At 39.1% G+C, this 26,845-nt stretch overlaps 1 protein-coding gene across 7 annotated transcripts in view; it reads right to left on the reverse strand.

Annotated features, from left to right (window-relative positions):
- Positions 1–26,845, reverse strand: part of EVI5L (ecotropic viral integration site 5 like) — a 2,636,797-nt gene that overhangs the window by 492,490 nt on the left and 2,117,462 nt on the right. The window lies entirely within an intron of this gene.

Below are 26,845 nucleotides of genomic sequence, written 5' to 3' on the forward strand. Positions count from 1 at the left end.
GGTCTACTTCATTTCACTGAAAACACACTTCACTGAAACTCATTTCATTGAAAGCTCATTTCACTGAAAATCAGTTGGCTGAGCATAAGAAAATTCATTTGACTGAAACTTCTTTTGTTGAAAGGTATATGGCCTGTTCCCCACTGTAGTGCAATCCTGGAGTTAGTATATATAGGAAGGTGGGTGGGGAGTGTAGGCCCCCACATAGTTTGGTTATATATTATATTCTGGAAAGCGTTATTCATTCAACTTGTAATTATCCATGTCTATGCTTTCCAACGTTTAAAATAGATGGGGGCTATGCCTCCCACACACCACAAATGTGGGGGGCTGTGCTCCCCCCCACCCCCTTTACTACATACACTAACTCCAGGATTGCACTACAGTGGAAACAGGGCATATATTTTTCAATGAAATGAGTTTTCAGTGAAGTCAGCTTTCAGTGAATTGTGCTCAGGCAACTGATTTTCAGTGAAATGAGCTTTCAATGAAATGAGTTTCAGTGAAACAAAGTAGACCCATTTATACACACACACACATATATATATATATATATATATATATATATATATATAACTGATGAACTAAACTCAATCCTCCTTCCTTATTGTTGACTTAAAGAGTAACTCTTAACAGGATTCAGTCTAGATCCCCATGAATTTAAAAATCACATTAATTAATTCTGATGGAATCAAAAATACACTTGCCAAATGTGCTATTTTAGCTAATATTACATAACTGATTAAATATTCTTTATTCCACTTTTTTTTTTAATTTCTCCAAATGTTTTGGATTTCCAATACCATGACGGGAATGGACCCCATTCCTAAATCAACATACGATTAAAGTTCATGGAATTAGTATTGTTTCACTCTTTAAAGTCAGCCAAAAGTGCTCTTCACAGCACCTGCAATGTGCCCAGTAATTATTCCTTCTGTGGTTCGTATGGAGTTACATGTATTGGTAGCATTTCTAAATAAGATTTTAGACTCTTTTAAACCTGTTGCTCCTACTACTATTGGAACTATTTGGGTATCTTTCTTCCACATTGCTCTCATTTCTGTTTGCAGATCCTGATATTTTATAACTTTATGTCTCTCTGTGGGCAGGACACCGTAGTCACTGGGTTTGGCAATTTCAATGATCAATGTTACTCACATCTACTTTTCCTGGACCACTACATCCAGTTTTCTAGCATCTATCTTTCAAATTGTTGGTAATGGATGATCCCATATGATGTAGACTTCATCATTTTCTATGATGGTTTGTGACTCATGTTTCCAGTGCTTTTCAGCCACTTCAAATCCATAATGTTTGCATAATCCCCAGTGCAACAGTCTCACCACATTATTGTGCCTTTCAGTATACAGTCCTTCTGCCATTAGTATGTCACAACGAGCAACGAGGTGTGCGACTTGTTTCCAGTTTGGTTTTACAAAACCTACATTTGTCTGTTTCTCCCACATGTTCAATGGACTTTGTAAACCAGCGTGTACCTAGCCCACTACCTTGAGCCGCCAATAATAACCTTTCATCTCCCGGTTTGAATTAAGCTCTCCTTAACCATTCCTACATTTATTCCCGATAAGCATGAGGTTCTTCCAGACGTTTTCTATACTTGCAACTATATTTATGCATTTTCATCTGATCCTTCACCTTAAGGATTCCAAATTCCAAACTTTATTCCCCAAATTTCTAGTTCTTCTTTATTAAACTTGACACCTCTTATTTCTCCAGAAAAACCCAGCCCTTTACTCTTTTTCTCATTAATACTTAATCCTAACATCTTTAAACCCACATTTTGCAACATCTTCTTGTCTTTCAAAAGTTGTTACCCCTTATACCAGAAGAAGGGAATCACAAGAAGTCAATGTATAAGAATTTCGAGACTCATATCTGACGATGTAGTTTGCCATCAACAATTTGAGGAGTTTAAGAAAATGTTATTGGATTATGAGTACCCTGCCTCCCATTTAAATAATGTACAAGATGAAATTTGGGCAGGGAGGAAAGACAGATCTGCACCTATAATAAAGAACGGTCTCAATAAGGTGATTAAGAAAGACAATTCCAGTTCTTTCAATCAAATTAACATGGTGCTGCATTACTCACTGGACACCAGTGATATTCACGATGTGTTGTTCTCCAATGTGAAGAAGAAACAAGAAATATTTTCTGGAAGGAAAAACAAATTTTGTTAGAGGTACCAGCTCGTAACAATTTTGGGACATCATTTACTATGAAGTGTGGGCATTGTAAGCAATGCCCTTATATTGATACTGTGTTGGACAAATCAGTGGCAACCAAGATAAGTTTGGCCAATAGTGAGAGGAAATTTAATTGTTACTCTGCTAGAGTGGTTTATTGGTGACCTGCAAAACTTGTGGAGCATACTGTGTTGCTTAAACTAAGAATGCTTTGAATAGAAATATATACTAACATTTACAAAGAAAAGAATCAGAGAGTGCCTTGGCTAAGCACTCTGTTGATTGTACTGGATTTCAGAAATTCACATTTGTTATCCTTGAACAGGTGCAAGCAGCAGTTTTTTCGGGGGATTGGCAAAACAAACTACTGCATGGAGAGATGTTTTGGCAGCTCAAAGTAAATGCAGCCAACTTGCCTGGTATAAATGATGGTATTTTGATTTTCAATGAACTAAAAAGAAGGGCAGCATGCCTCTGAACTTGCATTTTTATTATTCATTTTAATACAACTTACATTTCCAATCGTTTCAGTTTAGTTAGGAAGAATGTTGTTTCTCTAAATGGTGTTGAACTTGCTGGTTTGTGACTGTTGGGAGTGTGTGTGTTCACAATCAGCTGTTTCATTCAGCTTTTTAAAACACAGTTTGAGTAACTAACACCAAGGTTTTGAAGAGGTCTAGCTACATGACAAAAGCTCTTAACCAAGGTGTACTTTTTAACAATAAAGTGTGTTCTGGGAATTACGGCTACTTGGAATTATCTATTTTTTGTTTTGACTTTTGGTTTTTGTTTCCAGTTCCAGAGAGTACCCAGTATTTGTATATTTTAACTCCAAGTATTTCTATGGCTATACTAATCCATTCTGTATTTTAACCACTAATACTAAGTTGTCGGCATATGTAAATATCACTGGAATCTGAACTCCCTCTGGTGTATAGTACTTAGCTTTCTCCTGATTCAAGTTTATCTTAGCAACCACTGCATTCATAACTAATGCAAACAGAATGTTACTTGCTGGACATCCTTGTTTAATACCACTCTATTTCTATAACCTCCCTTAACCATCCATTAATCACAAATCTCACTTTATTTTCACTGTACACAGATTTCAAAATGTTTATTTTTTTGCTTATGTTATATTCTTTCAAAATCTCCCGTAATGAGTCATGTTGGATTTTATCAAATGCTTTACTCACATCCCCTACTACTGTTTTTAATTATGTTCCCCTACGTATTACATTATCTACCAACTCTCTTATTAACATCAAACGTTCTCGACTTCCCTTCTCTTTTGTTCCAAAGACTGTTTCAGTTTAACAACGTTTTAGCTTTGCTTATTACTCTTCTTTTCTCTATTTTCATAAAAAGCCTATAATCTACATTATTTAATACCAATGGTCTCCAGTTTTTTTATACTTTCGCCCTTTTTCCATATACATTTTATTTCACCTATACATATTTTTTCATCCTTTATACATTTTTTCAAACCATTCATTCAACACCTTTAAAAATATATATTTGTTTTGCATTCTTTATAGATTAAGTATACAAGTCCATATAAACCTGTAGCTGCGTCTATATTTACTGTTTCAGCACATTTTGAATTCTGTCATTGTGATCTTTTCTTCCATTCTTTTATTGTCTTATTCAGATAATGTTTTCAGCTTCCATTTGTTTTTTTCTTATACTGTCACATGTAGAAAAAGTATTCAAAACATGTTTCTTAATTATATGCATGATTTCTTTTGTGTATTCACTATACTGCCTGTCTCATTTCTTAACTCTCCTATTCTTCTTAGTTTTTCCTTAACCATTTCATTTAGGTAAGGTGCTACTTCTTTTCTTCCATGTATGAAATATTTTGTTTGAATAACTTTTTTTATTTTCCCTTGATTCATTCCATATAACATTCTCTCTTTGTCTATAAACTCTTCTCTGTTAACTATTATATGTAAAAAAAACACATATTGTTAATTTCATTACATTTACCACCATCTTTTAATCTTTTGTCTTCTGCCATGCTAGTACTTCTTTTCTGTATTTTTCTTTTGAACCAATCCACCAACTTATCAAATCTTTGTAAAATTCTCTCATATTTATATGATCCAGCCATAGTTGATTTATTATATTCCTTATATACTCATGTAGTTCCAATTCATTAATCCTTTTTATTCCTCTATTTTATGTACCCTATTTTTTCTTGAATCTCTATCCATATAGCTAAGTGATCTGAAAATCCTGTAATTTTGAACTTTAGATGTAGTATACTGTAAAATACGTATTTTATATGTCCAGTGCTTATTTTCCCATAAATACATTTTACTGTTTTTGATCATATCTAAAATAACTAAGATCTGCCCCTTCTTTCTGCTTATGTCTTAAATCACAATAAAAGTCTCCCTCTACTATTATTTGCATATTCATGCTCACATAATCAAGTATTCTCCTAAACACTATTTCTCTTTGTTTTTGTAAGGTGTATGCATAAAGTGTAATCACCCTATAAATGGGGTTCTTAAATCTTATGTCTAATATTACTATTCTTGCAATCATTACTACTGTATAATCCAAAATATCTACACATTTTCTACATAGGATAACTATACCTGAACATTTCTCACTACCCAAGTTGCATATATCCTTACTTTCCCATAATCCATTAATCTGCATTTTTTTCTTCTTCTGCTGTTATTCTTATGTCTATTAATGCTACAATGCCCATGTCTAACATTCAACACCATTCAAATACTCCTAGCCTGCACTGAAGGTTCTTTATACTACTTACACTTATGGCTTAGACTCTCACTATAAGGAAAGACTTCCGTTATATTTTTTATCCTTTTGCCTTTTTGCTTTCTTGTATAGCTGCATTTTTAAACTTATGTTTTCTGTCTTTCACTCTTTTCCTATAGAACTTATTTTGCTTTTCACTCTTACCCATTTATCTTCTTCATCACTTGAGTTGTTAACGTCTTCTTCCGTCTCTCCACTCTTACATTTTTCTCATTCATTTTTTCTTTTCATGTTTCTTCCATGATATCTAATATAACATCTTCCTTGTCTTGGACTAACCTTGTTTCTTGTGTACAGTTTTCTGCAGCTTTACATTCCATCCATAAGTGTCCTATTATTTCACATTTTATGCATTTCTGCTTGCATTTTTTTTGCTTCATGACCAACCTTGCCACATATAAAGCATTTTCTTTTATCACAATTGTTAAGTCAGTGATTATCTTTACCACTTAAAAACATGTCTTTGGTTGTCCCCAATATCTAACTTTCTCCTTACTCCTCTCTACATTGATCATATTCGGAAAATGCACAATTTCATCATTTGTCATTCTCAATATTAGACCACATTCCCATCCCCCAGTCAATAAACCTCTGTTGTCATATATATTTGAAATGTCCATTTCTAAACACAGTTTTTAAGTAGTCCTTGAAGTCATTTCTTTCAACTTCAGTTGGATAGTGTATAAAAACTCTTTTTTTAACCTCTCTGTTGAATGCCTGAACAGCATACAAGTTCCAAAGGTTTATATCTTTTTTCTTTTCATATTGTTCTAAAAAAAGTCCATGTACTGTGCCTCCTCAAAAAAGATATCACAAAAGAGTCTCTTTATTAATAGTAATGAAAGCTCGTACCTCTATGGATTCACCCAGTTGTGAAATGATGCTGCCCCACATTTCATACCTGCTTAGCTCCTTTTCTGTTTTATTACTTATCCTCACCCAATACTTTCTTTTGACTTCTACCTTCTTCACTCCTCTTCTCTCACCTTCTTTTATCATTTGTGTGTAGACTTTTCTTCTTTCCTTATGTCCTGAATTTCATATTCCTGAATTATGTCCATTATTTTTCCCCTTGACACTGCTTTCTCACTCTCCCGTTCACTTTGATTAATTAGTTCCTTTAGATAAACATCCTGCAACCCCCTCCCAAGTAAAGGTTAATAACAACATACTCAGTTGTTACAATGCCCGTTACAAAAAGATTAAGCTGGAATAAATCTTCGGAATTTACTACATCTACTCCAGCTCCCTCTTTTTGCCTCTTAATTGCTTCTCCTCCACTTTTGTTTATTATTTCATCATTTTCCTTGCTTTGTACAACTTCTGATCCTTTCTCCATCATATTAGCCTCCTTAGTTTTTCAATTAACAGCTCCATTCTCACCAGAATCACCACCAACTTCTTTCATCTCCATGCTTCCTGCTTTCTGAGTCGTCTATGTGCCTGAAATAGAAGTCAGGAAGCACCACACAGAACAGCCCCCTGTACACTCGTACAGAGTAGGGGAAGTTCCCCAGTATGTTTGTCAAATCTCTTCTGGTAGTATAAATACTACCTTGGGTCTCCCATGAAAAGAGGCCACTAGCCTAGTGAGTCTAACCCAGACAAAGGATATAAATAAAAATTAAATTATATACACAAAGTTTCCATGAAATGACAAATACATGTTATACAACATAATGTATGAAAAACATATTACATTAGTAACAGAATGACAGGAGGACGTAGTTCACCCTGCATCTTTAAGCCATATTCTTCCATTTTTAATTCTCTCTTAAACATAATTATGTTTTGAATTTCATGGATGCTTTCAAGAATGTTATTCTATGATGTAGGTGCTGTCTTAGTAAAGGACTTTTCAGTAGTACACTGAGTGAAGGAAAACTTAATAGCTGTGTGGAAGTGACATCTCTTAAACCACATTTGGTTTCTAAATAGTAGTTTGTGTTTTAGAGGAGGTCAATAATGCCAGTTTACAAGTTTAGAAGTGAGAGAATTTAGAATAAAGTGTTCTAGCATAACTAGCACCCAATGTGTTTTCCCCTAATATTTTGCAGTGATATGTACCTGAATTGATTTAAATGTTTTAAAATGAAGGCAGCAAATGTATGGGTATGCCATATTCAATTCTTGGTAGTAAAGCATTTACTGCAATTGCTTTTTTGGTATCAGATGTAGGCAAACTGGAAAGACTGTATGCTGCTGTCAAATGCCTTAATACTTTGTCTACCTGAACTTCTGAATGAGATTGAAAGGATAACTGAGCATCTAATAACACTCTCAGCTATCTCAAAGGGTATAGGAACTCCTTTTAAAAAGACTGGTACTTTAGATGACAATGGAATTATTTGAAGATTAGATTGAGAGAGACAAATGTAATAAAGTAACGGTGGACCACTTAAAGATCAAGTGCAAATGAACACTGACCTTTTAAAAAACTATTCTGCTCTGTTTCCATTCCCGAGGTATTCTGATTAGTGACAACCTTGGTGGCTGGTGAAAATGAGCATGATGTGGTAGAAAAAATAAATTTAAAAAGACTGCCGTTGCCCTTATTAATCAGGCCGCAAATAGCTTGCTTTCCGGTTCACGTGTCAACACTTGATGACACAAATGAGTGGAACAGCTTTTCTAGCCATTGAACAGGAAAAGCTTTCATTATGAATTTCAGCATGGAGAAGTAGTGTGAAAAACAAAAGAAAAACAAAAGTTATGTACTTACCATAATAATAGAGCTGCGCTGGCTTGCAATGACTCTTATTAAATTACTGACTTTTTTTTTTTTTACTATAATTAGTTTACTAGTTCTTGCTGGTGGCTAGTTGTTTTGTACTGAACTTTAAATGCTCTGTAGCAAGTCCACCCAAGCATTATCCTAAAACTGAACTCGAAGCAGTTTTAGTTACCCCTGCCCCCACAGTCAATTCTGTCTGTATCATGGACCAGCACTTCCCCATAAATTCTCTAGGCAGCCTGACTTGAGACAGGTATCTTGAGAATGTAAGAACTATCTCGTGCTGACGATCATTTATTATTCAAACAGTATAACACGGTGTGAGAGAGATGTAGATATACAATATTCTTGGAGGCAAAAATCTCACACACAGTAAAAGACACCACAATCATCAGCAGTACACCACATGTCACACGCCTCCAAGGCTATCACAATACACATAATCCATCACATGCTGAGGTTCTAAAGAGTAACTTGCCTAAACCTGAAATACCTCCAAAACACAGAGGGTTAAGCATAACCTCTTACATAACACAAGGAGTCCCAAAAGTCATAGATGTTGAGCACATAAGGCAGCCATTCACCCAACCAAATATTCTCTTTATAGGTGACTCCCTTGTAAGACATATAGGTATGCCTCTTACCAGGCTGACCAAGGAAAGTATGAGGGTTAGTTGTTGTCTGGTGGCAGGATCCATCAGATCACACATGCACTCAAGTCTTTGAATAACAAGTACCAGTATGACTTTATCATAATCTATTGTTGGTTTCAATGACTTGGTGTACCTCCCTCGAATACATGAATAGACACGATGGAGCTCTAAGACTGCATATCTATGAGCCTAGCATTGAGCAGCATTTTACCTTCTCCAAGGATGATGCCACAATATGAGCAGAAAATAAGTGAATTCAATAACTGGCCTAGTTTTTGTTGCCACTCAAAGGGGATCCAGTATTTGTCAGCATGGGGGCTATGATCGACAGTCCATGCGGGTTTGACAGGGTTGGCCTGCATCACTGGCATAGACATTGTCCAACCGTACAGTCTTTTTTAGGCAATGCCAACTTAATAACCTTACCAACATAATGAAACAAACAAAGGAAAATATGAAGGTGTCACTGATAAATGCTAGGAGCCTAAACAAGAAATTTTACTCTTTACAAGCCCTTTTCACCCTGGAGGAGAATGATGTCTGTGTAGTGACTGACACATAGTTTAAAATAGACACCAGCATAGATGCACCTGTAACCCATAGGAAAAATGGGCAGGCCAAAAACACCTTCCACATGTTTAGACCAGCTACTGCATAGAAGGGAGAAAAAATGTGGAGGTGTGTCGAGACACTAGATATTCTTCCTGTCCAAATAACCATCAGAAAGGTCCTGTAAAATATATTAGCTAACTGCCTCTGTGACACAAGAAAGCAACACTGCCTATCTTCCAGAATGAGAATTACTCAGTATTAAACCCAATACCATTTTACTAGGTGATCTAATCCGTCCAGCTGGGAAAGCTACACACACCATTACTGCGCAAGCACAAGGCTTCCTGGACTTTGTCAATACAACTACCTTCTAGGGGAAATAACATCTTGGATCTTGTCCTTAATAATATGGGAGCATCTTCACCGTTGCTTGCATATACTCATAACTTGTTTTTTGTGACAATAAAGCAATTTAAATCGGGGAAAAAAATTGAAATAAGAGATCTTTTCCACTCAAGGTACCTTTAGAGATTTAAGACAAAAGTGGTGCACAATGTCACACTTCCAGCAGCTTACACATTTTGCATTCTAGAGCATTTTAGAAAAATAAACTTAAAAAAGGATAAGATAACCAAAAGTAAATCTTTTGTGAAGAATATAAAAGTTCTTAAAACTATGCACATTACGATGTTATCAGTAAGAAGTATTATTTGAAGTGTTATGAATGTTAGTACATTCAAAGGGGGGAATTTAATAAAGCCTACATGTTTCTTTTTTCATGTAGCATCGTGCTGTGCTGCTAACATGACCGTGAAGATTTTTAGATTCAGTACGTTTTGCCGAGTGGCTCGCATGAGCACGCCAACACAGAAACTTCCACGGCATGCAACTCACCTCATAAGCAGGTAAATCTCATGCAAATCAGACAGGTAGAGTGATCCAGCAAGCAGATATAGGCAGCTCTGCAGACCCCGTGTTAGTGTCTGTAGTATATACAGAAAAATTCCTTGTACAAAAATGTAGACAGACAAAAGGGGCTGTAAAAATGTACATAGATGGACAGAAACAGCATATCACTTACAGATATGAGTGAAACTATCCTCCATGTGTCTGAAAAATTACAGGAAATAAGTTAAATTAAATTTATTTTTTTTTAATAATCTGGGTATGTTTGCACGGCACACCGCAGTGCGAAGCATGCTTTATAAACAAAATTTTAAAAAAAAATGGAAAAAACAAAATTGATATTATGTGACAGAAATGTATTACAGGACCCTGCATTGAGTACCAGCAATGATGCACTGGTGCTGTTGCTAATGTGGTGGGACTTTCATGTGTGTAGTTTCCAAGTTGTGAGCATAGATCCCTATGCAAATGAGCTAGAGTTACTGAACAGCATAACAAGGTAGCTCACATCAGGGGAGGGTGTGTCAATAACTTCTAAGCTTACTTCAGCTTACCTGCGCCTGTTTGCCCGATGCTCCACTGTGCTGAGCGTGCCCTTTCAGGGGTGTGTGTGTGTGTGTGTGTGTGTGTGTGTGTGTGTGTGTGTGTGTGTGTGTGTGTGTGTGTGTGTGTGCTGTAACTTCTAAGCTTTATTTAGCTAAGTGGATCATGTTTCCGCGCATTTGTGCAACGTACTGCTATGCTGAGAGTGGACATCTGGGGATTGTTTGAGTACTAAGTGCTAAGCTTTGTTTAACTATGGGGCACGTATTTGCGCGGAGCTCCACGGTGGTGACTGTATCTAAAAGCCAATGACATATTAATTAGTTTTGCCCCCTGTTTAACTTTAACTAGGGCCATTAAATGATGTTAATAATATACTAGACAGGTGCAATGCATCACAGGTAGCCAATCACAGTCAGCACCTACAGCAGAGCACTATAAAGTATGCATACACCCTACAATCTGATTGTTCCCCCATACTCTGCACCATTGGAGTACAGACTTGGGAATTTTAACTGAAAGAATGCTAGGGGCTGTTGCAGGTCTGCTATATCTGTATGTGCTAGATGCTTAGTCAATGCTGCTGTTGCTGACAATACGGCTAGACATAGAAGGAGAAGAGTGTTCAGGCCCAGGGTAACCTTCCATGGGCTACATGAGCTGGAAACTGTAGAGTGCTATGGGGTGGAAAGGGATATATAAGAAGGGTATGACCAACTGAAATACACTGGTAAACCTATTGTATCTATTCATTAATTCCAGTACCAATATAAATAAAATATAAATCAATATATTACATGACCAACTGAAATACACAGGTAAACCTATTGTACCGGTCATTAAAACTGCAATAGTAGGGATTTATCTATGTGTTTTTACATATATTTATTTATGTGTATTTTTATATGTAGTTTTAGGGTTGATTTTTTTATTAGGTACAACAGGTTTACCAATGTATTTCAGTTGGTCATATAATATATTAATTTATATTTTATTTATATTGGTACTGGAATTAATGAATTGATTTTATGGGAGCATTTTCTCATGAATATTCATTAATATGTCAGCATGTCTTGATGAATATTTATTAGCAACTGCGTAAAATGAAATTGATTGGTTTATTTGATTTTAAATGGAGTATTTAAAGATCTAATTGCTATTATTAACTGTTTTGCATCTGATGAAGTTCCATTTGGAATGAAAAACGCGATGAAGCAGTTAAACGTTTTTTGCACTGTACTTGTGGACTCGTGTGAATATTAAATTTATTTCGTTTGTACCACTTGTTTTGGGCTTTGAGGTGCTTATTTGGTGATATATTGTTGGGGTTTTGCTCTCTTAAGCACTTTCATCTCATTTTTTGAGATTTTAAAACTACTCTACAGAGTACTCTTAACAGAAAAATTGGGGAAGTAAATGGCGGCCGCAATTCAGATCCGAAACACAAGATTGGAATTGCCTTGACATGGTAAGGCCTTATGAGTTTAATGATACTGGCTGCCAATAATGCAATTTCTAGAAAATGGAAATCAAAATCTGAACCAAATGTAATTGAAATGCTGAATGTTGATAAAGAGATAAAAGAACTGAAAGCAAAATTTTTAGAAAAGATAAAGAGGAAATTACAGAAAGTAACTGTACTTGTGGGAACAATGCATGCAGCAGAAAGTTCAGGAGGAGGAGGAGGAGTGAGGTTTAAGAGAAGGCAGGATTTGAAAAATGTATGTAATGCTTGAGTGACTGACAGTTATAAAGAAAGAAAACATATATGCAAGGTATAACGCATGAAAAATGTTGTGTGTGTTTTTAATTAATGTATGTGTGCCTGTTTTTACTAATGTATATGTGCCTGTGTTTAAATTTGTTAAAGAAAAAGAAACTCTTTTCACTAACAGCATTAACAGAAAATACTCCATAGGCTATGAGTTCTGATTCCATAGACTCCTGTAAGTACCTGAAGCACCACTATATCTTCCTCACATGAGGTCTGGTACAAGGAATGGCCAAGTCTGAGTAAAGTACAGTTTTGTACCTACCATAAATGTAGATGTTCGAGTGCTAATACAGCTGCAGTCTAACAGATGGGTTCTCCTGCCGTCAGGCGGGTCCTCGGTCGGCCGAATTCCAAAGTCTAGGTCCGGCGTCGGTTGTCGTCGCTTCTTCCCTGACGTCAGTGCGACAGGGGTATAAAGGAACCAGCCGACGCCATTTTCTTCAGTTTTTCTTGCCCCAGATGTCAGGTGCCCCCAGAAGGAAGGCAATAATAAATTTGTGTGATAATGCAGTGCTATATAATCAAAATACAGTAGCTGCAAGCAAATACATCATAAATGAAAACCCCAATCAGGTTGTATGAGGATGTGTTAGCCTACAGGCCTGTCCCAAGAGGGGAAGGAGGGAGGGAAACCTGAACTGCAGCTGTATTAGCACTCGAACATCTACATTTATGGTAGGTATAAAACTGTACTATGTTCATCGTGCATACAGCTGCAGTCATAATAGATGGGTAGAATCCCAAAGCTAAGAAAGGGGTGGTAGGCACTAGTTGGAACTAGGAGGAGCCAAAATGCCCTGCAAGACTGCAGTGGCAAAGCCTGCTCTAGATTTGGAGTATAATGGTAGGTTGCAGTGCTTGGAGAAGGTATGCACAGAACTCCAAGTGGCTGCTTCCAAAATATCCTTGGTAGGAACTCCTCTGAGGAAGGCTGCAGAGGTGGCTGTGGCCCTGGTGGAATGAGTTCTAATGCTTGTAGGAACAGTTTTGCCATGAAAGGAATAGCAAAAGCGTATGCAGTGGGCTATCCATTTTGAAATTGTCTGTTTGGAAATTGGCTTCCCTTGAGCTCCTACCGCATAGGACACAAAGAGCTGTTCTGATTTTCTGAAAGGCTTTGTTCTGTCCAAATAATAACGCAGCTGTCTGTGGATGTCCAAGGAATGTAGTAATCTCTCCCTTTGTTTTGAGGATTAGGATAAAAGTAGGTAAATGTATGGCCTGATTTAAAGCTACCCTGGATACCACTTTAGGCATAAAGGTCGGGTTGGTTCGTAAGGAAACTCTGTCCTGATGGAAGATGATAAAAGGCTGGACAGCCATGAGAGCCTGTAGTTCTGAAACTCTACGAGCTGAGGTGATAGCCAGAAGGAAAGCTGTTTTCCAGGACAAATATTGCAAATCTGATGAGGCAGCTGGCTCAAAAGGAGGCAAGGTCAATTTTTCCAGAATGAAATTAAGATCCCAAGCAGATATTGGTTGTTTCCTTGGAGGCCTTAAATTCTTAGCCCCTCTGAGGAACTGTCTTAAGAGAGGGTGAGAGAATAAAGGTGGATCAGTGTTGTATTCTGCAGAAATGGCTGAGCCATGTATTTTGATGGAGGAGAAGGAAAGTCCACTGCTTAGCAGTTCAGCCAAATATTGTAGTATTTGAGGTAAATTCAGTTTTCCAGGATCCTGCCCCTTTTTCTCATTCCAGACACAAAAAACGTTTCCATTTTGCGGAGTAAGCTTTTCTAGTTGATGGCCTTCTGGCCTCCAAAATGACATCCTGCACCTCCTTGGAGAGTAGAGCCTGTTGAGATGCTAAGGAATCTTCCATGCGGCTAGATTGAGTGTCTTTATCTGGCTGTGAAGAGTTTTGAAGCTGTGCTGAGTCAGAAGAAGAGGCATTAGAGGCAGGGTCCATGGTGGGGAATGCGTCTGGCTCCTCAGGAGTGGGTACCAGTGTTGCCTTGGCCAGTCCGGAGCAATGATAATCATCTTTGGTCTGTCTACTTTGGTCTTTAATAGAACTTTGGGCAGCAGAGGAAGAGGAGGGAAGGCATAAACTGTCATTGATGTCCAACTGAAAGAAAGAGCATCCACTCTCCAGGCCTTTGGATGGAAGATCCTTGAGCAGAATTTTGTCAATTGATGATTCTTGTGGGAGGCAAACAGAACTATGTCTGGCCTTCCCCATTCTTGGATTATTTCTGTAAAAGCTTTTGGATGCAATTTCCATTCGTGTGGATCTGTCATATTCCTGCTTAGGTTGTCTGCCAGCGTGTTTTCCTTGCCTGGCAAGTACTGTGCTTGTAGTTCCATTTGTAAGTCCATGGCCATGTTCCAAAGTGACATGGCCAGTCTGCATAGGGGGTAAGAATGTGTTCCTCCCTGTTTGTTTATGTACCACATAACTGTGGTGTTGTCCGTTCTTATCAATAACTGACCTGGTTGTAGAAGGTCCTTGAAAGCTATAATAGCATTTATTACTGCTAGCATTTCTTTTTGATTGATGTGAAGGTGCTTTTCTTTTTGGGACCATTTGCCCTGAATGCACCGATCTGTCATGTGCGCCCCCCCCCCCCAGGCGTAGTCCGAGGCGTCTGTTGTGATAACTTGATTTGCTTGAGGCTTGCTGAATGGAAGACCTGTGTTTGTTTGACATGCTTGAGCCCACCACAGAAATTCTTTTTGCAGACATGGAATTAGTGGTATTATTGTTTCCAAACTGTGGCTGTGTTGAGACCATATGTTTTTCAGGTACCATTGTAGTTTCCTCATGTGCAGCTTTGCACATGGGATTAGTAAGATGCAAGATGCCATGAATCCCAGAGCCTGCAGGATTTTCCTTGCAGTCAGCCTGGTGCAATTTGCTAGTGTTCTGAAGTATTGTATTAGTTGCCCCTTCTTCTCTGGCGTGAGGTAGGCCATCTGGGTGTTTGTGTCCAAACAAGGCACCCAGGAAAATTATCTTCCGAGAAGGTATTAGCCTTGATTTATTTTTGTTGACTGTGTATCCCAGAGATTTCAATAACATTATTACATAAGCCAGATGTTTCAGAAGAATGTGCTTGCTGTCCGCTTGGATCAGGCAGTTGTCCAAATAGGGGTATATTTGTATCCCTTGAAGTCTGCAGTAGGCAATTACTGATGCCAGGCATTTCGTGAATACTCTGGGTGCAGTAGATAAGTCAAAGGGCAATGCAGAGAATTGATAATGGGTTGAACCTGCAAGAAATCTGAGGTACCTTCTGCAATTTTGTCTGATTGGGACATGCAGGTATGCCTCCTTGAGGTCCAATGTTACCAGCCAAGACTCCTTGCCCAGCATGGGAAGAAGTTGCTGTAGAGTGAGAATCTTGAATTTTGGTATGAGTAGAAATGTGTTTAGGATGGATAGGTCCAAAATAGGTCTCCAATCTTTTCCCTTCCTTGGCACCAGAAATAGCCTGGAATAAAAACCTTGACCTTGTTCGTGCGTAGGTACCTCTTGAATAGCTTTCATGTTTATGAGATCTGCAATTTGTTTTTGTGCCTCTGCCCTTTGATTGTGTGGCAGGTTTGGCATGCCTCTCAATTTTGGAAGGGTGTGAAAATGAAATTTGTAGCCTCTGTTTATAATGTCTAGGATCCATTTGTCCTTTGTGACAACATGCCAATTTTTTGAAAATAATGCCAGCTTTCCTCCTAAGGGGGCTGCCATTTGAAACCTGGTTGGCATGCAAAGGGGAAAGTCATTGGGTTTGCTTTCTGAAAGATTGCAAGTTGTCCTCACCACCTCTTTGTGTAGGGGCTTGCCATTGTCTGCCTCTATACGATCCTTGGGATTGTCCTCTGCCCCTAGGGCGCCTGTATCTGCCTCTTTGGGGTCTGTCTGTGGCAGGAAAGGACCAGTTTTTGGAAGGCCAATTTCTACTAAAACATGGGGGTTGAACCTGTAGAAATTCTTTCACTGTTTGCATTGATTTAGCCTTTTCCTCCATTTTCCTTAATACCTCCTCAGCATTAGCACCAAATAGTACATCCTTTTGAAGTGGGGCGTCTAGTAATTTAGCTTTGACATGATCAGGCAAGGCTTGTTCCTTGAGCCAGGCATGCCTACGTATGACTAATCCTGTAACAGCAGCTCTACATGAGGCCTCAAGAGCATCAAAACCACATTGTAAGGTATGCTTACCCACTTGTTCTGCACTATGCATCAAATCCTGCAACTCCTTCAAGTCTGGTTGTTCAGGTTGTGACATTTTACTCTTCAATTGTGATAACAAAAACTGTTGGTATTTTAGCATATGAAACTGACAGTTTAAGGCCCTCATGGATAAGGTAGCCGAGGTATATACCTTTTTTCCCCACCTTTCTAAAGATCTGGAATCTCTCTCGGAGGGCAATGGATTTTTGGCAATGGAGGCCTTAACTCCCTTGGGGCCCTGTGAGATGGTTTCTGGGTCAGCAGCATGGCTTTTGTAAAGAAATTGGTGTGAGTCACGAACCCTGTAGTACCGGTCACGCTTAACTGGTGCTGGGGGTAGAGAATCCGGGTTAAGGCAGGCCTCCGAGTAAACATCATCTAGGATGTCCAAGACAGGAGGTATAGCCAGAGGCCTATGCTGAGGTAACAAGAGAAATTCCCTGAGCCTTTTCTTGGAAATCTGAATAATCCTGGCCTTCCCAGTGGAAGTGTTCCCTTAAAGTATGCAAAGTTTCCCCAAATGAGTAATCCTCAGGGGGGGATACAGAAGGGATGGACTCCTCCGCATCAGAGTCTTCAAAAGGGGAGTAAGAATGTTCCTCATCATCAGAGTGTTCTGAAATAATGGAACCCTGGTCAGAGGAGGGGGAATCTTCCTCCACTCTGGGCCTTTTGTCCGGTGGGGGCTGAGAACCTCTGATTAGAGTAATTAAATCCTCAGCCATTTTAAGCATCTGTTTCCTTAGGCATGGGGCCTGTAGATGGGCCCTGTGTAGCTGGTCTCTTAGGGTGCAAGGATGCTTTAGACTTTGTGAAAGCCTTGATGGAGAAAGAAGAGGAAGGTCTGAAGACACCTTGAGTGGAGGTGGACCTGTCCACATTCTGAGTTTCAACGCCAAGAGTGGCTTCGGTATCTGTAGTCGGGGTGTGGGCCGAGGAGCCTGCGACCTCAGGCACAGGAGACACCGTCAAAGAAGTGTCGTCGGTAATCAGGGGCTGCGTAGGCGCCTCACTGAGAACCGGACCACGTGTAGTCGGCTTTGGCGTGGTGTCGGTAGAGGCCGCGGACCTCATGTGTTGGTCCTTGTCTTTGCGTTTTTTAGACAAAACCGGAGTCGGAGTATCCGACGACATAGTATAGTTAAATGCTTTCCCAAAATAATGCTGGGCGAACTCTGACCGACGCTTAATAGTGCATTTGTTGAATGTAGCACAAAAGCGACAGACCGAGACGTCGTGGTCTGGGCCTAAACAAGGTATACAGAGGGAATGGAAATCCTTATGCGGTATTTGCTTCTCACAAGAAATACAATTATTAACTTTGTCTGACATCGGTCTGAGGCAAGAAAAGTTTCCCCAACGGGGTACTTAGCTTTTAAGAAGACTTCGGTTTCCAAATTTCGTAATTTCAGGAGCTGGCCGACCGGCACTTGCGAACTGCTTCTGCTTCGGGCACCGCGTGGCAAGAAAGACTGAAGAAAATGGCGTCAGCTGGTTCCTTTATACCCCTGTCGCACTGACGTCAGGGAAGAAGCGACGACAACCGATGCCGGACCTAGACTTTGGAATTTGGCCGACCGAGGACCCGCCTGACGGCAGGAGAACCCATCTGTTATGACTGCAGCTGTATGCACGATGAACATCACATCTCATACATTTAAGAGATATTCTTAAATAACAGTTTGTTTTTAAAGTGCCAAAAAAAAAAACTTGTCTCAGTTGAACCCTGAACTGTTGAAGATTATAGTGATGGCTCCTAGGCACCTCTTTCCCTGAAATGGTTTAAAGATTTACGTTTGACTTTGGAAAGAACACTTACACACTAGAAGCAAATAGGACCTTTAGTAAGAATGAACTGAGACTTGCAGCTAAACCATACTATATCAGATAATCGCCCAGATACATGTAAATATGGATGTCTTAAATCTTAGATTTGGAAATACTTGAGTCATACATTCTGTAAACATTCGAGGCACAAAAGAAATGTCAAAAAGCAAAGCAGAAAACTGAAAAAATGGATTTCCCACTCGAGAACTTAACCTTCTATGAGTTTTGTGAAAGGGTATGTGCTGGAAAATACAACATCTCTCAGAAGTATAGCTAAAAAAGCTAGGTAACCCCTAAGTGGTTACTCTGAATGCATATTTGAAACAGGTTATGCCTAAAGAATCCTGTACAACATAAGGAATTTGTGATAAAAAGTCTGGAGGATACACCTGGTCATGAAAGTGATTAGGTGTGAAGTGTGAATATGGCCAAAGGAATTACAGCCTGAGAGAGCTCAGCTCTTCTGAAAGTCTAAACATATTTCTGTACTCTGTGTCATACTGACTCCCAAGGGGTGATCTCTGACTGGATGGGTAATCACAAATTTTCACCAGGGATATACAGAGAAAGTTTGCTTAGTGGGAGACACTGTTAATCTCTCACCAGAAATGGGTGATATGGTCGAGCTTCTTGATGGTCTCCTTTGGCCGTAAGACTAGTAGGAACCTATGAACACTAATATGAAGAGTAACAGAATAAGCAGTGTCTTTATGGAAAGCAACATACACATATTATAACTGTAGCAGTAACATTGTTTCCTGTATAATGCAATACCATGTCACATAGTCACACACTATTTGACCGTCCAATCTGTAATAAGATTTGTTTAAAGATAAACAAAGAATGCATACAGCAGGCCTCATGGCACTGGCAATGATACAAGTACTTGCAGAGATTTGAAAGTGCACATTTCTATATCTCAGAGGAAAAGGAGCACAAGACTGCCATTTAGCAAATATCCTCCCCTGAGAAAGGATTTTTTTTCCAAAAGACAATGAAGTTTATTAATTCCTGTGAACAAATTACAGACTAAATTATACCACTGAAGTATAAACTTCACAGGAAAACAAATCTCTATATTATAAAACAAGAACTTTAATTGTTTAGGACTAGACAATATGGAACATTGCAAAATAAACTCATAATCATGTAATATCTCTGTGAGAAGTCTCTGAATTAAAAGAAAATGGGTCACTTGGGAAGTAACGAGTCATTTGCCTTAATGTCTTTTGTTAGGAATTCCAGTTTAGCTTTATTGTGTACATCAACTCTAACACTACAAGAGAGGTCTTTTTCCTGCTGCATGTTAAACATGTTTTAGCTGCCCGAAGTATGAGCAGTAAAAGATCATTAATAGGTGAAATAATAGTGAGAGTTAACAAACCTCAAGAGAAGTTCAACTTGTTTGACCCTGAATAGGCTTGAGCAGACTTGATCCTGACTGGCTAACTAGTCAAGCTTAAAGTTACTAAGAACTGGACAGCTCCAGAAAATATGCAAACATTCTCTCAATGCACCTGTGGAACAATGGCAACAATTGCAAGAGATCCCAGGGAACACCTCTGCAAGGCATGATGATGAATAAAAATCTTTAAACTGGTATTGCCATCCAAAAAATCAAAATATTCTGGAGTGTATCACATTTCTTGGAGCACATCTTACTCTTCTCCATTTCACATTCTCTCTCTAGTCTGGAGAACCCTCTCTCACATAATTCTGTACTACTCAAAAATTGACTCCCAAGGGGTTATTGAAATCTAGTTTTGATGAACTTATTATTCCTCTTTTACCATAAATAGACTGTTTCACCAACCAGTTCACCTACTGTGGCCAAGTTATGGGTTCACTTTTAAATAAATTATTATCCTTTACAATACCCATTAACCTAGTGAATATGAAAATTCTGTATGGACCACATCTACACCATTATTCAAATTCAACCCAATCTATTGGTTTATCCCTGTACCACAGCTGATCTCAACAGCAGAGTCTATGATGGTAATGATTCAAAACATAAGGATCAGGCTGTGTTCTACATGGGCTCCAACAAGAATTTGCAACACCACTGGGTACTCTTTTCAATCATAGTTTAAGCATCGGCTTTGTCCCAGCTGAATAGAAAATGCCCACCATTATCCCCTTGAACAAGTGTGGTGCTTCCACTGACCTATTAGCCTGGCTATCCTTATCTGTATGGCCATGGAGTGAATCATCATGGACCTTTTAAACAAAGATATAGGTAATCTCCACACACTTGACCATACTCGGTTTGAATTTGTTAGGGGAGCTTATGCCTTTTAAACCTGGTGGACTTCTTTGAAACAGTCACCAGAGCTCTGCACCAGGTGAAAACCGTGCATACAGCCTACGTGGACTTTGTCAAGGCTTTTGTCATTACTCCCCACTCAGGCATTATTGACAAGCTCACCCAGCTATATATCAACCCTTATATTGTTAGGTGAGTCTGGACCAGGTGAAAACTGTGCATACAGCCTACCTTGACTTTGCCAAGGCTTTTGACATTATTCCTCACTCAGGCATTATTGACAAGCTCACCTAGCTATATATCAACCCTTATATTGTTAGGTGAGTCGCTAACTGGCTCACCGATAGAACCCATACATTCAAAATAGGGGAATCCATCTCTAACTGCAGACCCATAAGCAGTGGTGTTCCACAGGGTTCAGTCCTGAGACCTCTACTGTTCAGAATCTATTTCTCTGAACTACAAGCAAAAACTAAAGGTCTGTGGCTGACAATGTTTGCTGACAAATGACAACTGGGAGTGGTCAAAGACTCCTCAGATGATGTCAACATCTACAAGAGGGTCTTAGGCAAACAAATGATTGGTACCAAAGTCACGTCCTTAAACGCAATGAAAAAAAAATGTTTTATCATCCCTTACGCTAAGAGTGATGTTCCAACTAAATATCGCATCAACAGAAACACCCTAAGCATGCATTCAGTGGTGAGAGACCTGGGCACACACGTTGACAGCAACCCCATGTCTCCACAGCGGTAAGAAGAACATTCTATATTGCTCATCCCATAAGCAAGGGCATTGCTTCCAGATAAAGAGATGTTATAACCTCTCTGTACTCTTCCCTCATCACGCCAATAATTGAGGACAATGCCCTTTTGGTACGCACCTTTCCAGGCACCTGTAGCAATTGGAGAGACCACAAAAGTTCCTCACAAGGAGAATTCAAGGTATTCAGCATTTCTCCTATGTGGATCGGCTGAAATCAGTCACTTTACTGCAGTTCATACAGACTACTCAGAGGCAATCTCTGACTTGCATATAAGGCAATCTCTGACTCTGCTTTACTGGAAATGATGCATATCCATATGTCCAATGGCTCACACAGGTTACTCGCTCTAAAGACCTTAACCTGGAATGAGACATTAATAGAACATGCCGGAGGGACAGATTTGTCTCCTAGAGGTTACCGCACCTGTGGAACAGACTTCCAATTCATGTCAAGCAGAGCACCTCTTTTGCCCTCTTCAAGTTCATAGGTTCATGCAATCTAGAAGATTGGATGGGTAACCATAAATTCACCCCAGGGATTCCACCTGTCTCTCCTGGACAGGAGCAATAAGGGATCATAGAAACAAGGGCAGAACTTGGCTATGTTTGCAAGGGCCCTAGGGCAATTAGTGTAGTAACTTCCTATGATCCTATGACCAGCTAGAGTGAGTCCTGAAAAATGGAGACTGAAGGCCATTAAAATGGAGACTGAAGGCCAAAAAAATGGCCATCTCAGACTTCATATATGCAAGTCCATTTTTCAGAATATTCTCTTTTCTCTGAAGTATGGTGATCTCAGAGCTAGTATATACAAGTCTGGAAGGGTAGGATTGAAGGGGGCTTGTTCCATTGCAAAAAAGAAGTTTAAAGCAGAAGGGCAATGTTCATGATTCACTCTCCTCCTACAGTTTCAGACTTTTTTCTATGGGTCAAAACTCGGCATTTTGAGTGCCAACAGTTTAATAGGGAGCCATTCATGACACTTACTCAGATCTGCCTTGACTTGAGAAGTCCATGCTCACTACAACCCACAATTTTCTATGGGAAGCAGATTTTTCATCCATCAGCCAGATCCCAGTCTCTACAAATGCTGTCCTAGCTGTCTGGATAATGTCATTGATCATTTAGAAATGGGCCAACAAGTTAACAGTTTCAGTGCCAAATAATCATACACCCTATACCTGTATTTGCCTTTCTGTTTACAATTTATGATTTCAGCTCACAATGTATCTTGCCAAGAAAGTATCAGTTCCTGTCACACCCTAAGTCTGGCAGCTACAACATAAATCTCCAGATCCAGTAGCCTCAATCCGTACCATATTTCTGTATGCAGTATAACAGAATAAGGTACTTCCACAAAGAAAATAATGCAGTTCCACAGTTTGGACCAGAAAGATGCCAGAGAAGGAATAAGTATGCCCCGAGTGGCTAACAAAAGTCAATGGAATGATAAACTCTACCCTACTGCTTCAATATACTACTGCAGATCTAGACAAAGACACTTCCATTCAGAGCATTTCCAGATCCAGTAGCCTCAATTACCCCAATCTGTATGCAGTATAAGGTGCTTCCACCCAACCCATGGTTTCTCTTCAACCCAAACAAAGCAACTAATACAGTTCCACAGTTTTGGTGAGAATGGTGCTAGAGGAGGAATAGGTATGTCTTAAGTGGTATACAAAATCAATGGAAGGATAAACCACCCCACTGCTTGAATGTGCTAATGTAGATCCAGACAAAGAATCTTCTATTTGAAGATGTACTTTTGACCTTATTGAGGAAATTGGCATAGTTGACCTCCACCATTAAGGGGGGGCTTTAGTGATTTGTAAGCATAGGAACGTCATCTGGTCTGGATCCCCAAAAAGGGAAAGACAGCCATCAAGACATGTGAGGCAGTAAAACTGATTTTGACCACCTTCGTTTCTGACACATTTACATTAGATCCTGAATTAAATGAAAACCTCTTCAATTCCATAAACATGATGGAGAGGCCTTTCTCAGGATCCCCCAAATATAGCAGCATGTCATCAACATAGAGGGAGATTTTAAAATACGACTTCCCAAGCTGCTATCTCTGTACCGAGGAGGTACACAACTTAAATGTTAGAGGTTCCAGATATAATGCAAATAACAAAGGGGAAAGGAGACAACCCCATCTAAAATGCCCCTCTAAATCATATGATGGAGAAAGTCTTTAGCCCATTTTAATCCTGGAGGTGGAACCCTGTATGTGATTCTGAACAGGTCCAAAGAGTCCTAGAAAAGGCCAAATGCCTTCAGTACATCAAACAGGAAATCCCAGCCTATCCTATTAAAAAACTATCCAGCATCCAGACTAGCAAGGAGCAAGACTTTACTGGCTGCTGGATGGTTTTCCATGAACAGTGGATTTTTTTTAATAAATCAAAAGAAGTCCTGCCCGTAATAAAGCCTGTCTGATCCAGATGGATGATCTTATGGAGGAGTTGGGCTATCTATATGCCAGAACTGACATCAATATTTTATAATAATGTTGCAAGATAGAAATAGGCCTATAAGAATCTACCTGGGCTGGGTCACTACCTAGTCTGAAAAGAACTGCTATTACAATTTCACTCCTGGAAGACAGGGTATGGGCCTCCTGCTAAATTGTAGGTGGATAGCTGATTCTCTAAAAACACCTGAGATGTACTCTGATATACTGCCAATGGAAGCCCATCATAAGCCTGGGTTTTCCCCTTTATTTTGCCATAGCTGCCTTAAACTCATCGACAGTGAAATGAAAAACACAGAGAACTAAGGCTTGTGCTTCCCAGCTGTCAAGTTTGGGAAGGTACAAGGTAGGCAAATACTCTGATCCCCGTGTATTCTTCTCTATGGTTGTCATCTCTTTAGTATACAACTTAAAACAGTAATGTTAAACACACCCATTATTCTAACTGGTTCATTAAGTAAGATCTGCATCTCCAGATGCCTAATTTGAGTGACTTGCCTTTCACCATATGTGTTCTCCATTTCATGGCAAGGAACAAACTGACTGAATTGCACTCAAATTTCAAAACGTTTAATGCCTTACAAGCTTATTCTGCTTTATAATCTAGGAGGCTGTTTACCTGCTGTCTGGTGTCCCTGATTCTACCATCACTGCTAGGTACCTAATAAAAGTGGAATGCATTTGAAAAAAAAACTGTTAATGTAGCTCGTTGAGTCTACTATTTACTGCCTGCTGCTTCCCTTTGTCTACTACCTTTTTAAATAAGATGCCATCTCTACCTTAAATTTCTCCCATATGATGGGCAGTTGGTGACACTGGAAATTGGAAAGCCATCTCCATGACTCAAACCAACATGCCAACTCATCCATCAACCTAGCCATCGTTACAAAACACCAGATCAATCCTCCAATGCCAAGTTTCAACTAACTCAGACATCCTTAGCAGGAGATGAATGACAGCATGGTCGGACAGAAGAATAAGTGATTTGGCAAATGTCATTACAAGGTTGGCAGACTTCCTGGTGATAAAAAACGTGCCTATATTAGGTTAAGTTTGATAACAAGAGGAGTAGCATGTATAACATGAGTTATCTTTTTTTTAAGGTATCTGAATACAACCATCATTCCAAACACTGCAAAACATTTAACAGTCAATCTGGGGACATCCTAAAGTTACAAAGACACAAACACTTTCCTTTCACTGTAAGTTTTGTTTAATTTCTCCTCTAAACTCCTATCCCCTCCTGGAAGTATATCTAATTTCTCAAAAATGTCTGCTACCACTGATACACTTATACATGGAGGGAAGCAGATATTATTTATGGTGACAAGCTTCTCCTCCAACCGTCTCTTTAACAGCAAAACCACCACTCCCACGTCCCACAAGGTGTCTAACTACAATCCTAAACAGGATGCCTCTCTTGATTAAAGCAATGACTCCCTGCAGACTAGACAGAAAAAAACACACAGAATCAAGACTTGTGTAGACCCTGATATTCTGCATCAGACAAATGGGTTTCCTGAAAAAAGAAAATGTGGTGTAAACTTGTTTAAGAACATAAAGACTTTATCTTTCCTTCTCTTGTCAGCCAAGTCATTCATATTTCCAAGAAATAAATTTATAATTAGCCACTGGAATTATTCAAATCTTTACTCAATCTTTGGACAGATTTTAAAGGCCAAATGTCTGAGTTCCACCCAACATATGCCTTGCAAATGCAACTTGGTTTCCAGTACATGTAGAGGAAAATTGCTAACATCTATTTTTCTGTCAAATAACTTAAAGCTGTGGAATGTATACAAACAACAGTAACACGGCACATTAAACTTTAATGTTAGAAGAAAAAGATACAGCCAAGTAAAATACATCATAACTGTCAGAGATAACTTGAAATAATGGCAACATGCTGTGGAAGGGGACAGAAACGTACTTCAAAAAACTCCCCAAAATCGTCTATGCCAGGCTGCACCAAAACAAAAACCCAGCAATATTAGGTAAAAAGTTGTCTCTCTTCCTCATACCTTTAGCAGACAAGCACCCATTAAGTGCCACTACTATAAGGCATTAGAGTCTATATAGAACACTGTAGAAAGAGCTTAAACATTACCTTGTACTTATAAACCAGTCTCTACAACCAAAACAGCATGCCATGTTCACTGAGCTGTTACGACAACTCCTCTCGCATCTTCTTAGCAGCCTTGTCAGCCTCTACCTGTCTACCTGATAGATTCTTTCTGATGGCAGAGAACATGGCAAGAGGCCTTTTCAATTGTAGTGATGGTTGAGAGTACTTACTGTTGCTAACTATTCCTGAAGGATCTGGACCATCTGTTTCCATTCCTGAAGACTGCCTTAGTTCTCCACTGATGAATAACTGGGTGAGACAAATGAGACTGCACATCCTGGTAAATCTACTCCTAAGGTAGCAGATAAAGCAATCTAAATTTCCACTTATTAGCTTTGCAGATGCTAAGAGCAGATCAGAAAACAGTTCTTTTAACTCTTATGGCAGCAGAATACCCATGGTGAGCATACATTCTCGATTCCCCCAGTTTTATAATTTTCCCCAGTGATTAGAAATCCTCATGGACTCTCTCTTTCACAGCATAAGAGTCAATTCTGACCACTACTAAACTTGGGAACCTTTGTCTTAACTGCTGAAGGATAAAAAAGAGATGAGCTCTTTCCAATTTAAGCACTTCAAAAGGAACATCAGACCATTCCCTTATTTTTTCCCTCATAAATGCCAGACAGTTCAAACTTTCCAACATTTCAGGTATGCTGGAGAACCTAAAGTTTTTCTGTTTGCTTCAATACTCTAGGTCTATTAATTTACCCCTCCAGAAATTCAAAGTAGGCCTCTTCTTTAAGTTAAACTCTGCTGCGCATCTTTCAGTGCCTTGTAATATGTTCTATGATATGATGTGAGTATGTGGACATCACTACCTTCATATTCTACATTTTCTGATCACATCTGGTAATATACTCAACTAACATGGAGTTTTTACTGCAACTCAGACATATGGGTATCAAAAATTTGCATCATATTTCTTTACTGTTTGAGTAAGTTAAAGGATGGCCTGAAAAGCAGCAGCAATCGCAGTGTTTGATGCCGATTTGTAAAGCAGGGGAAGCTGCAGGAAATGGTAACAGTGAGCTTTTTTCTTTTCAACTT

The sequence above is a fragment of the Protopterus annectens genome, chromosome 9.part0, assembly GCF_019279795.1.
Source record: "Protopterus annectens isolate FY-2018-M chromosome 9.part0, PAN1.0, whole genome shotgun sequence".
Lineage (NCBI taxonomy): Eukaryota > Metazoa > Chordata > Ceratodontiformes > Protopteridae > Protopterus > Protopterus annectens.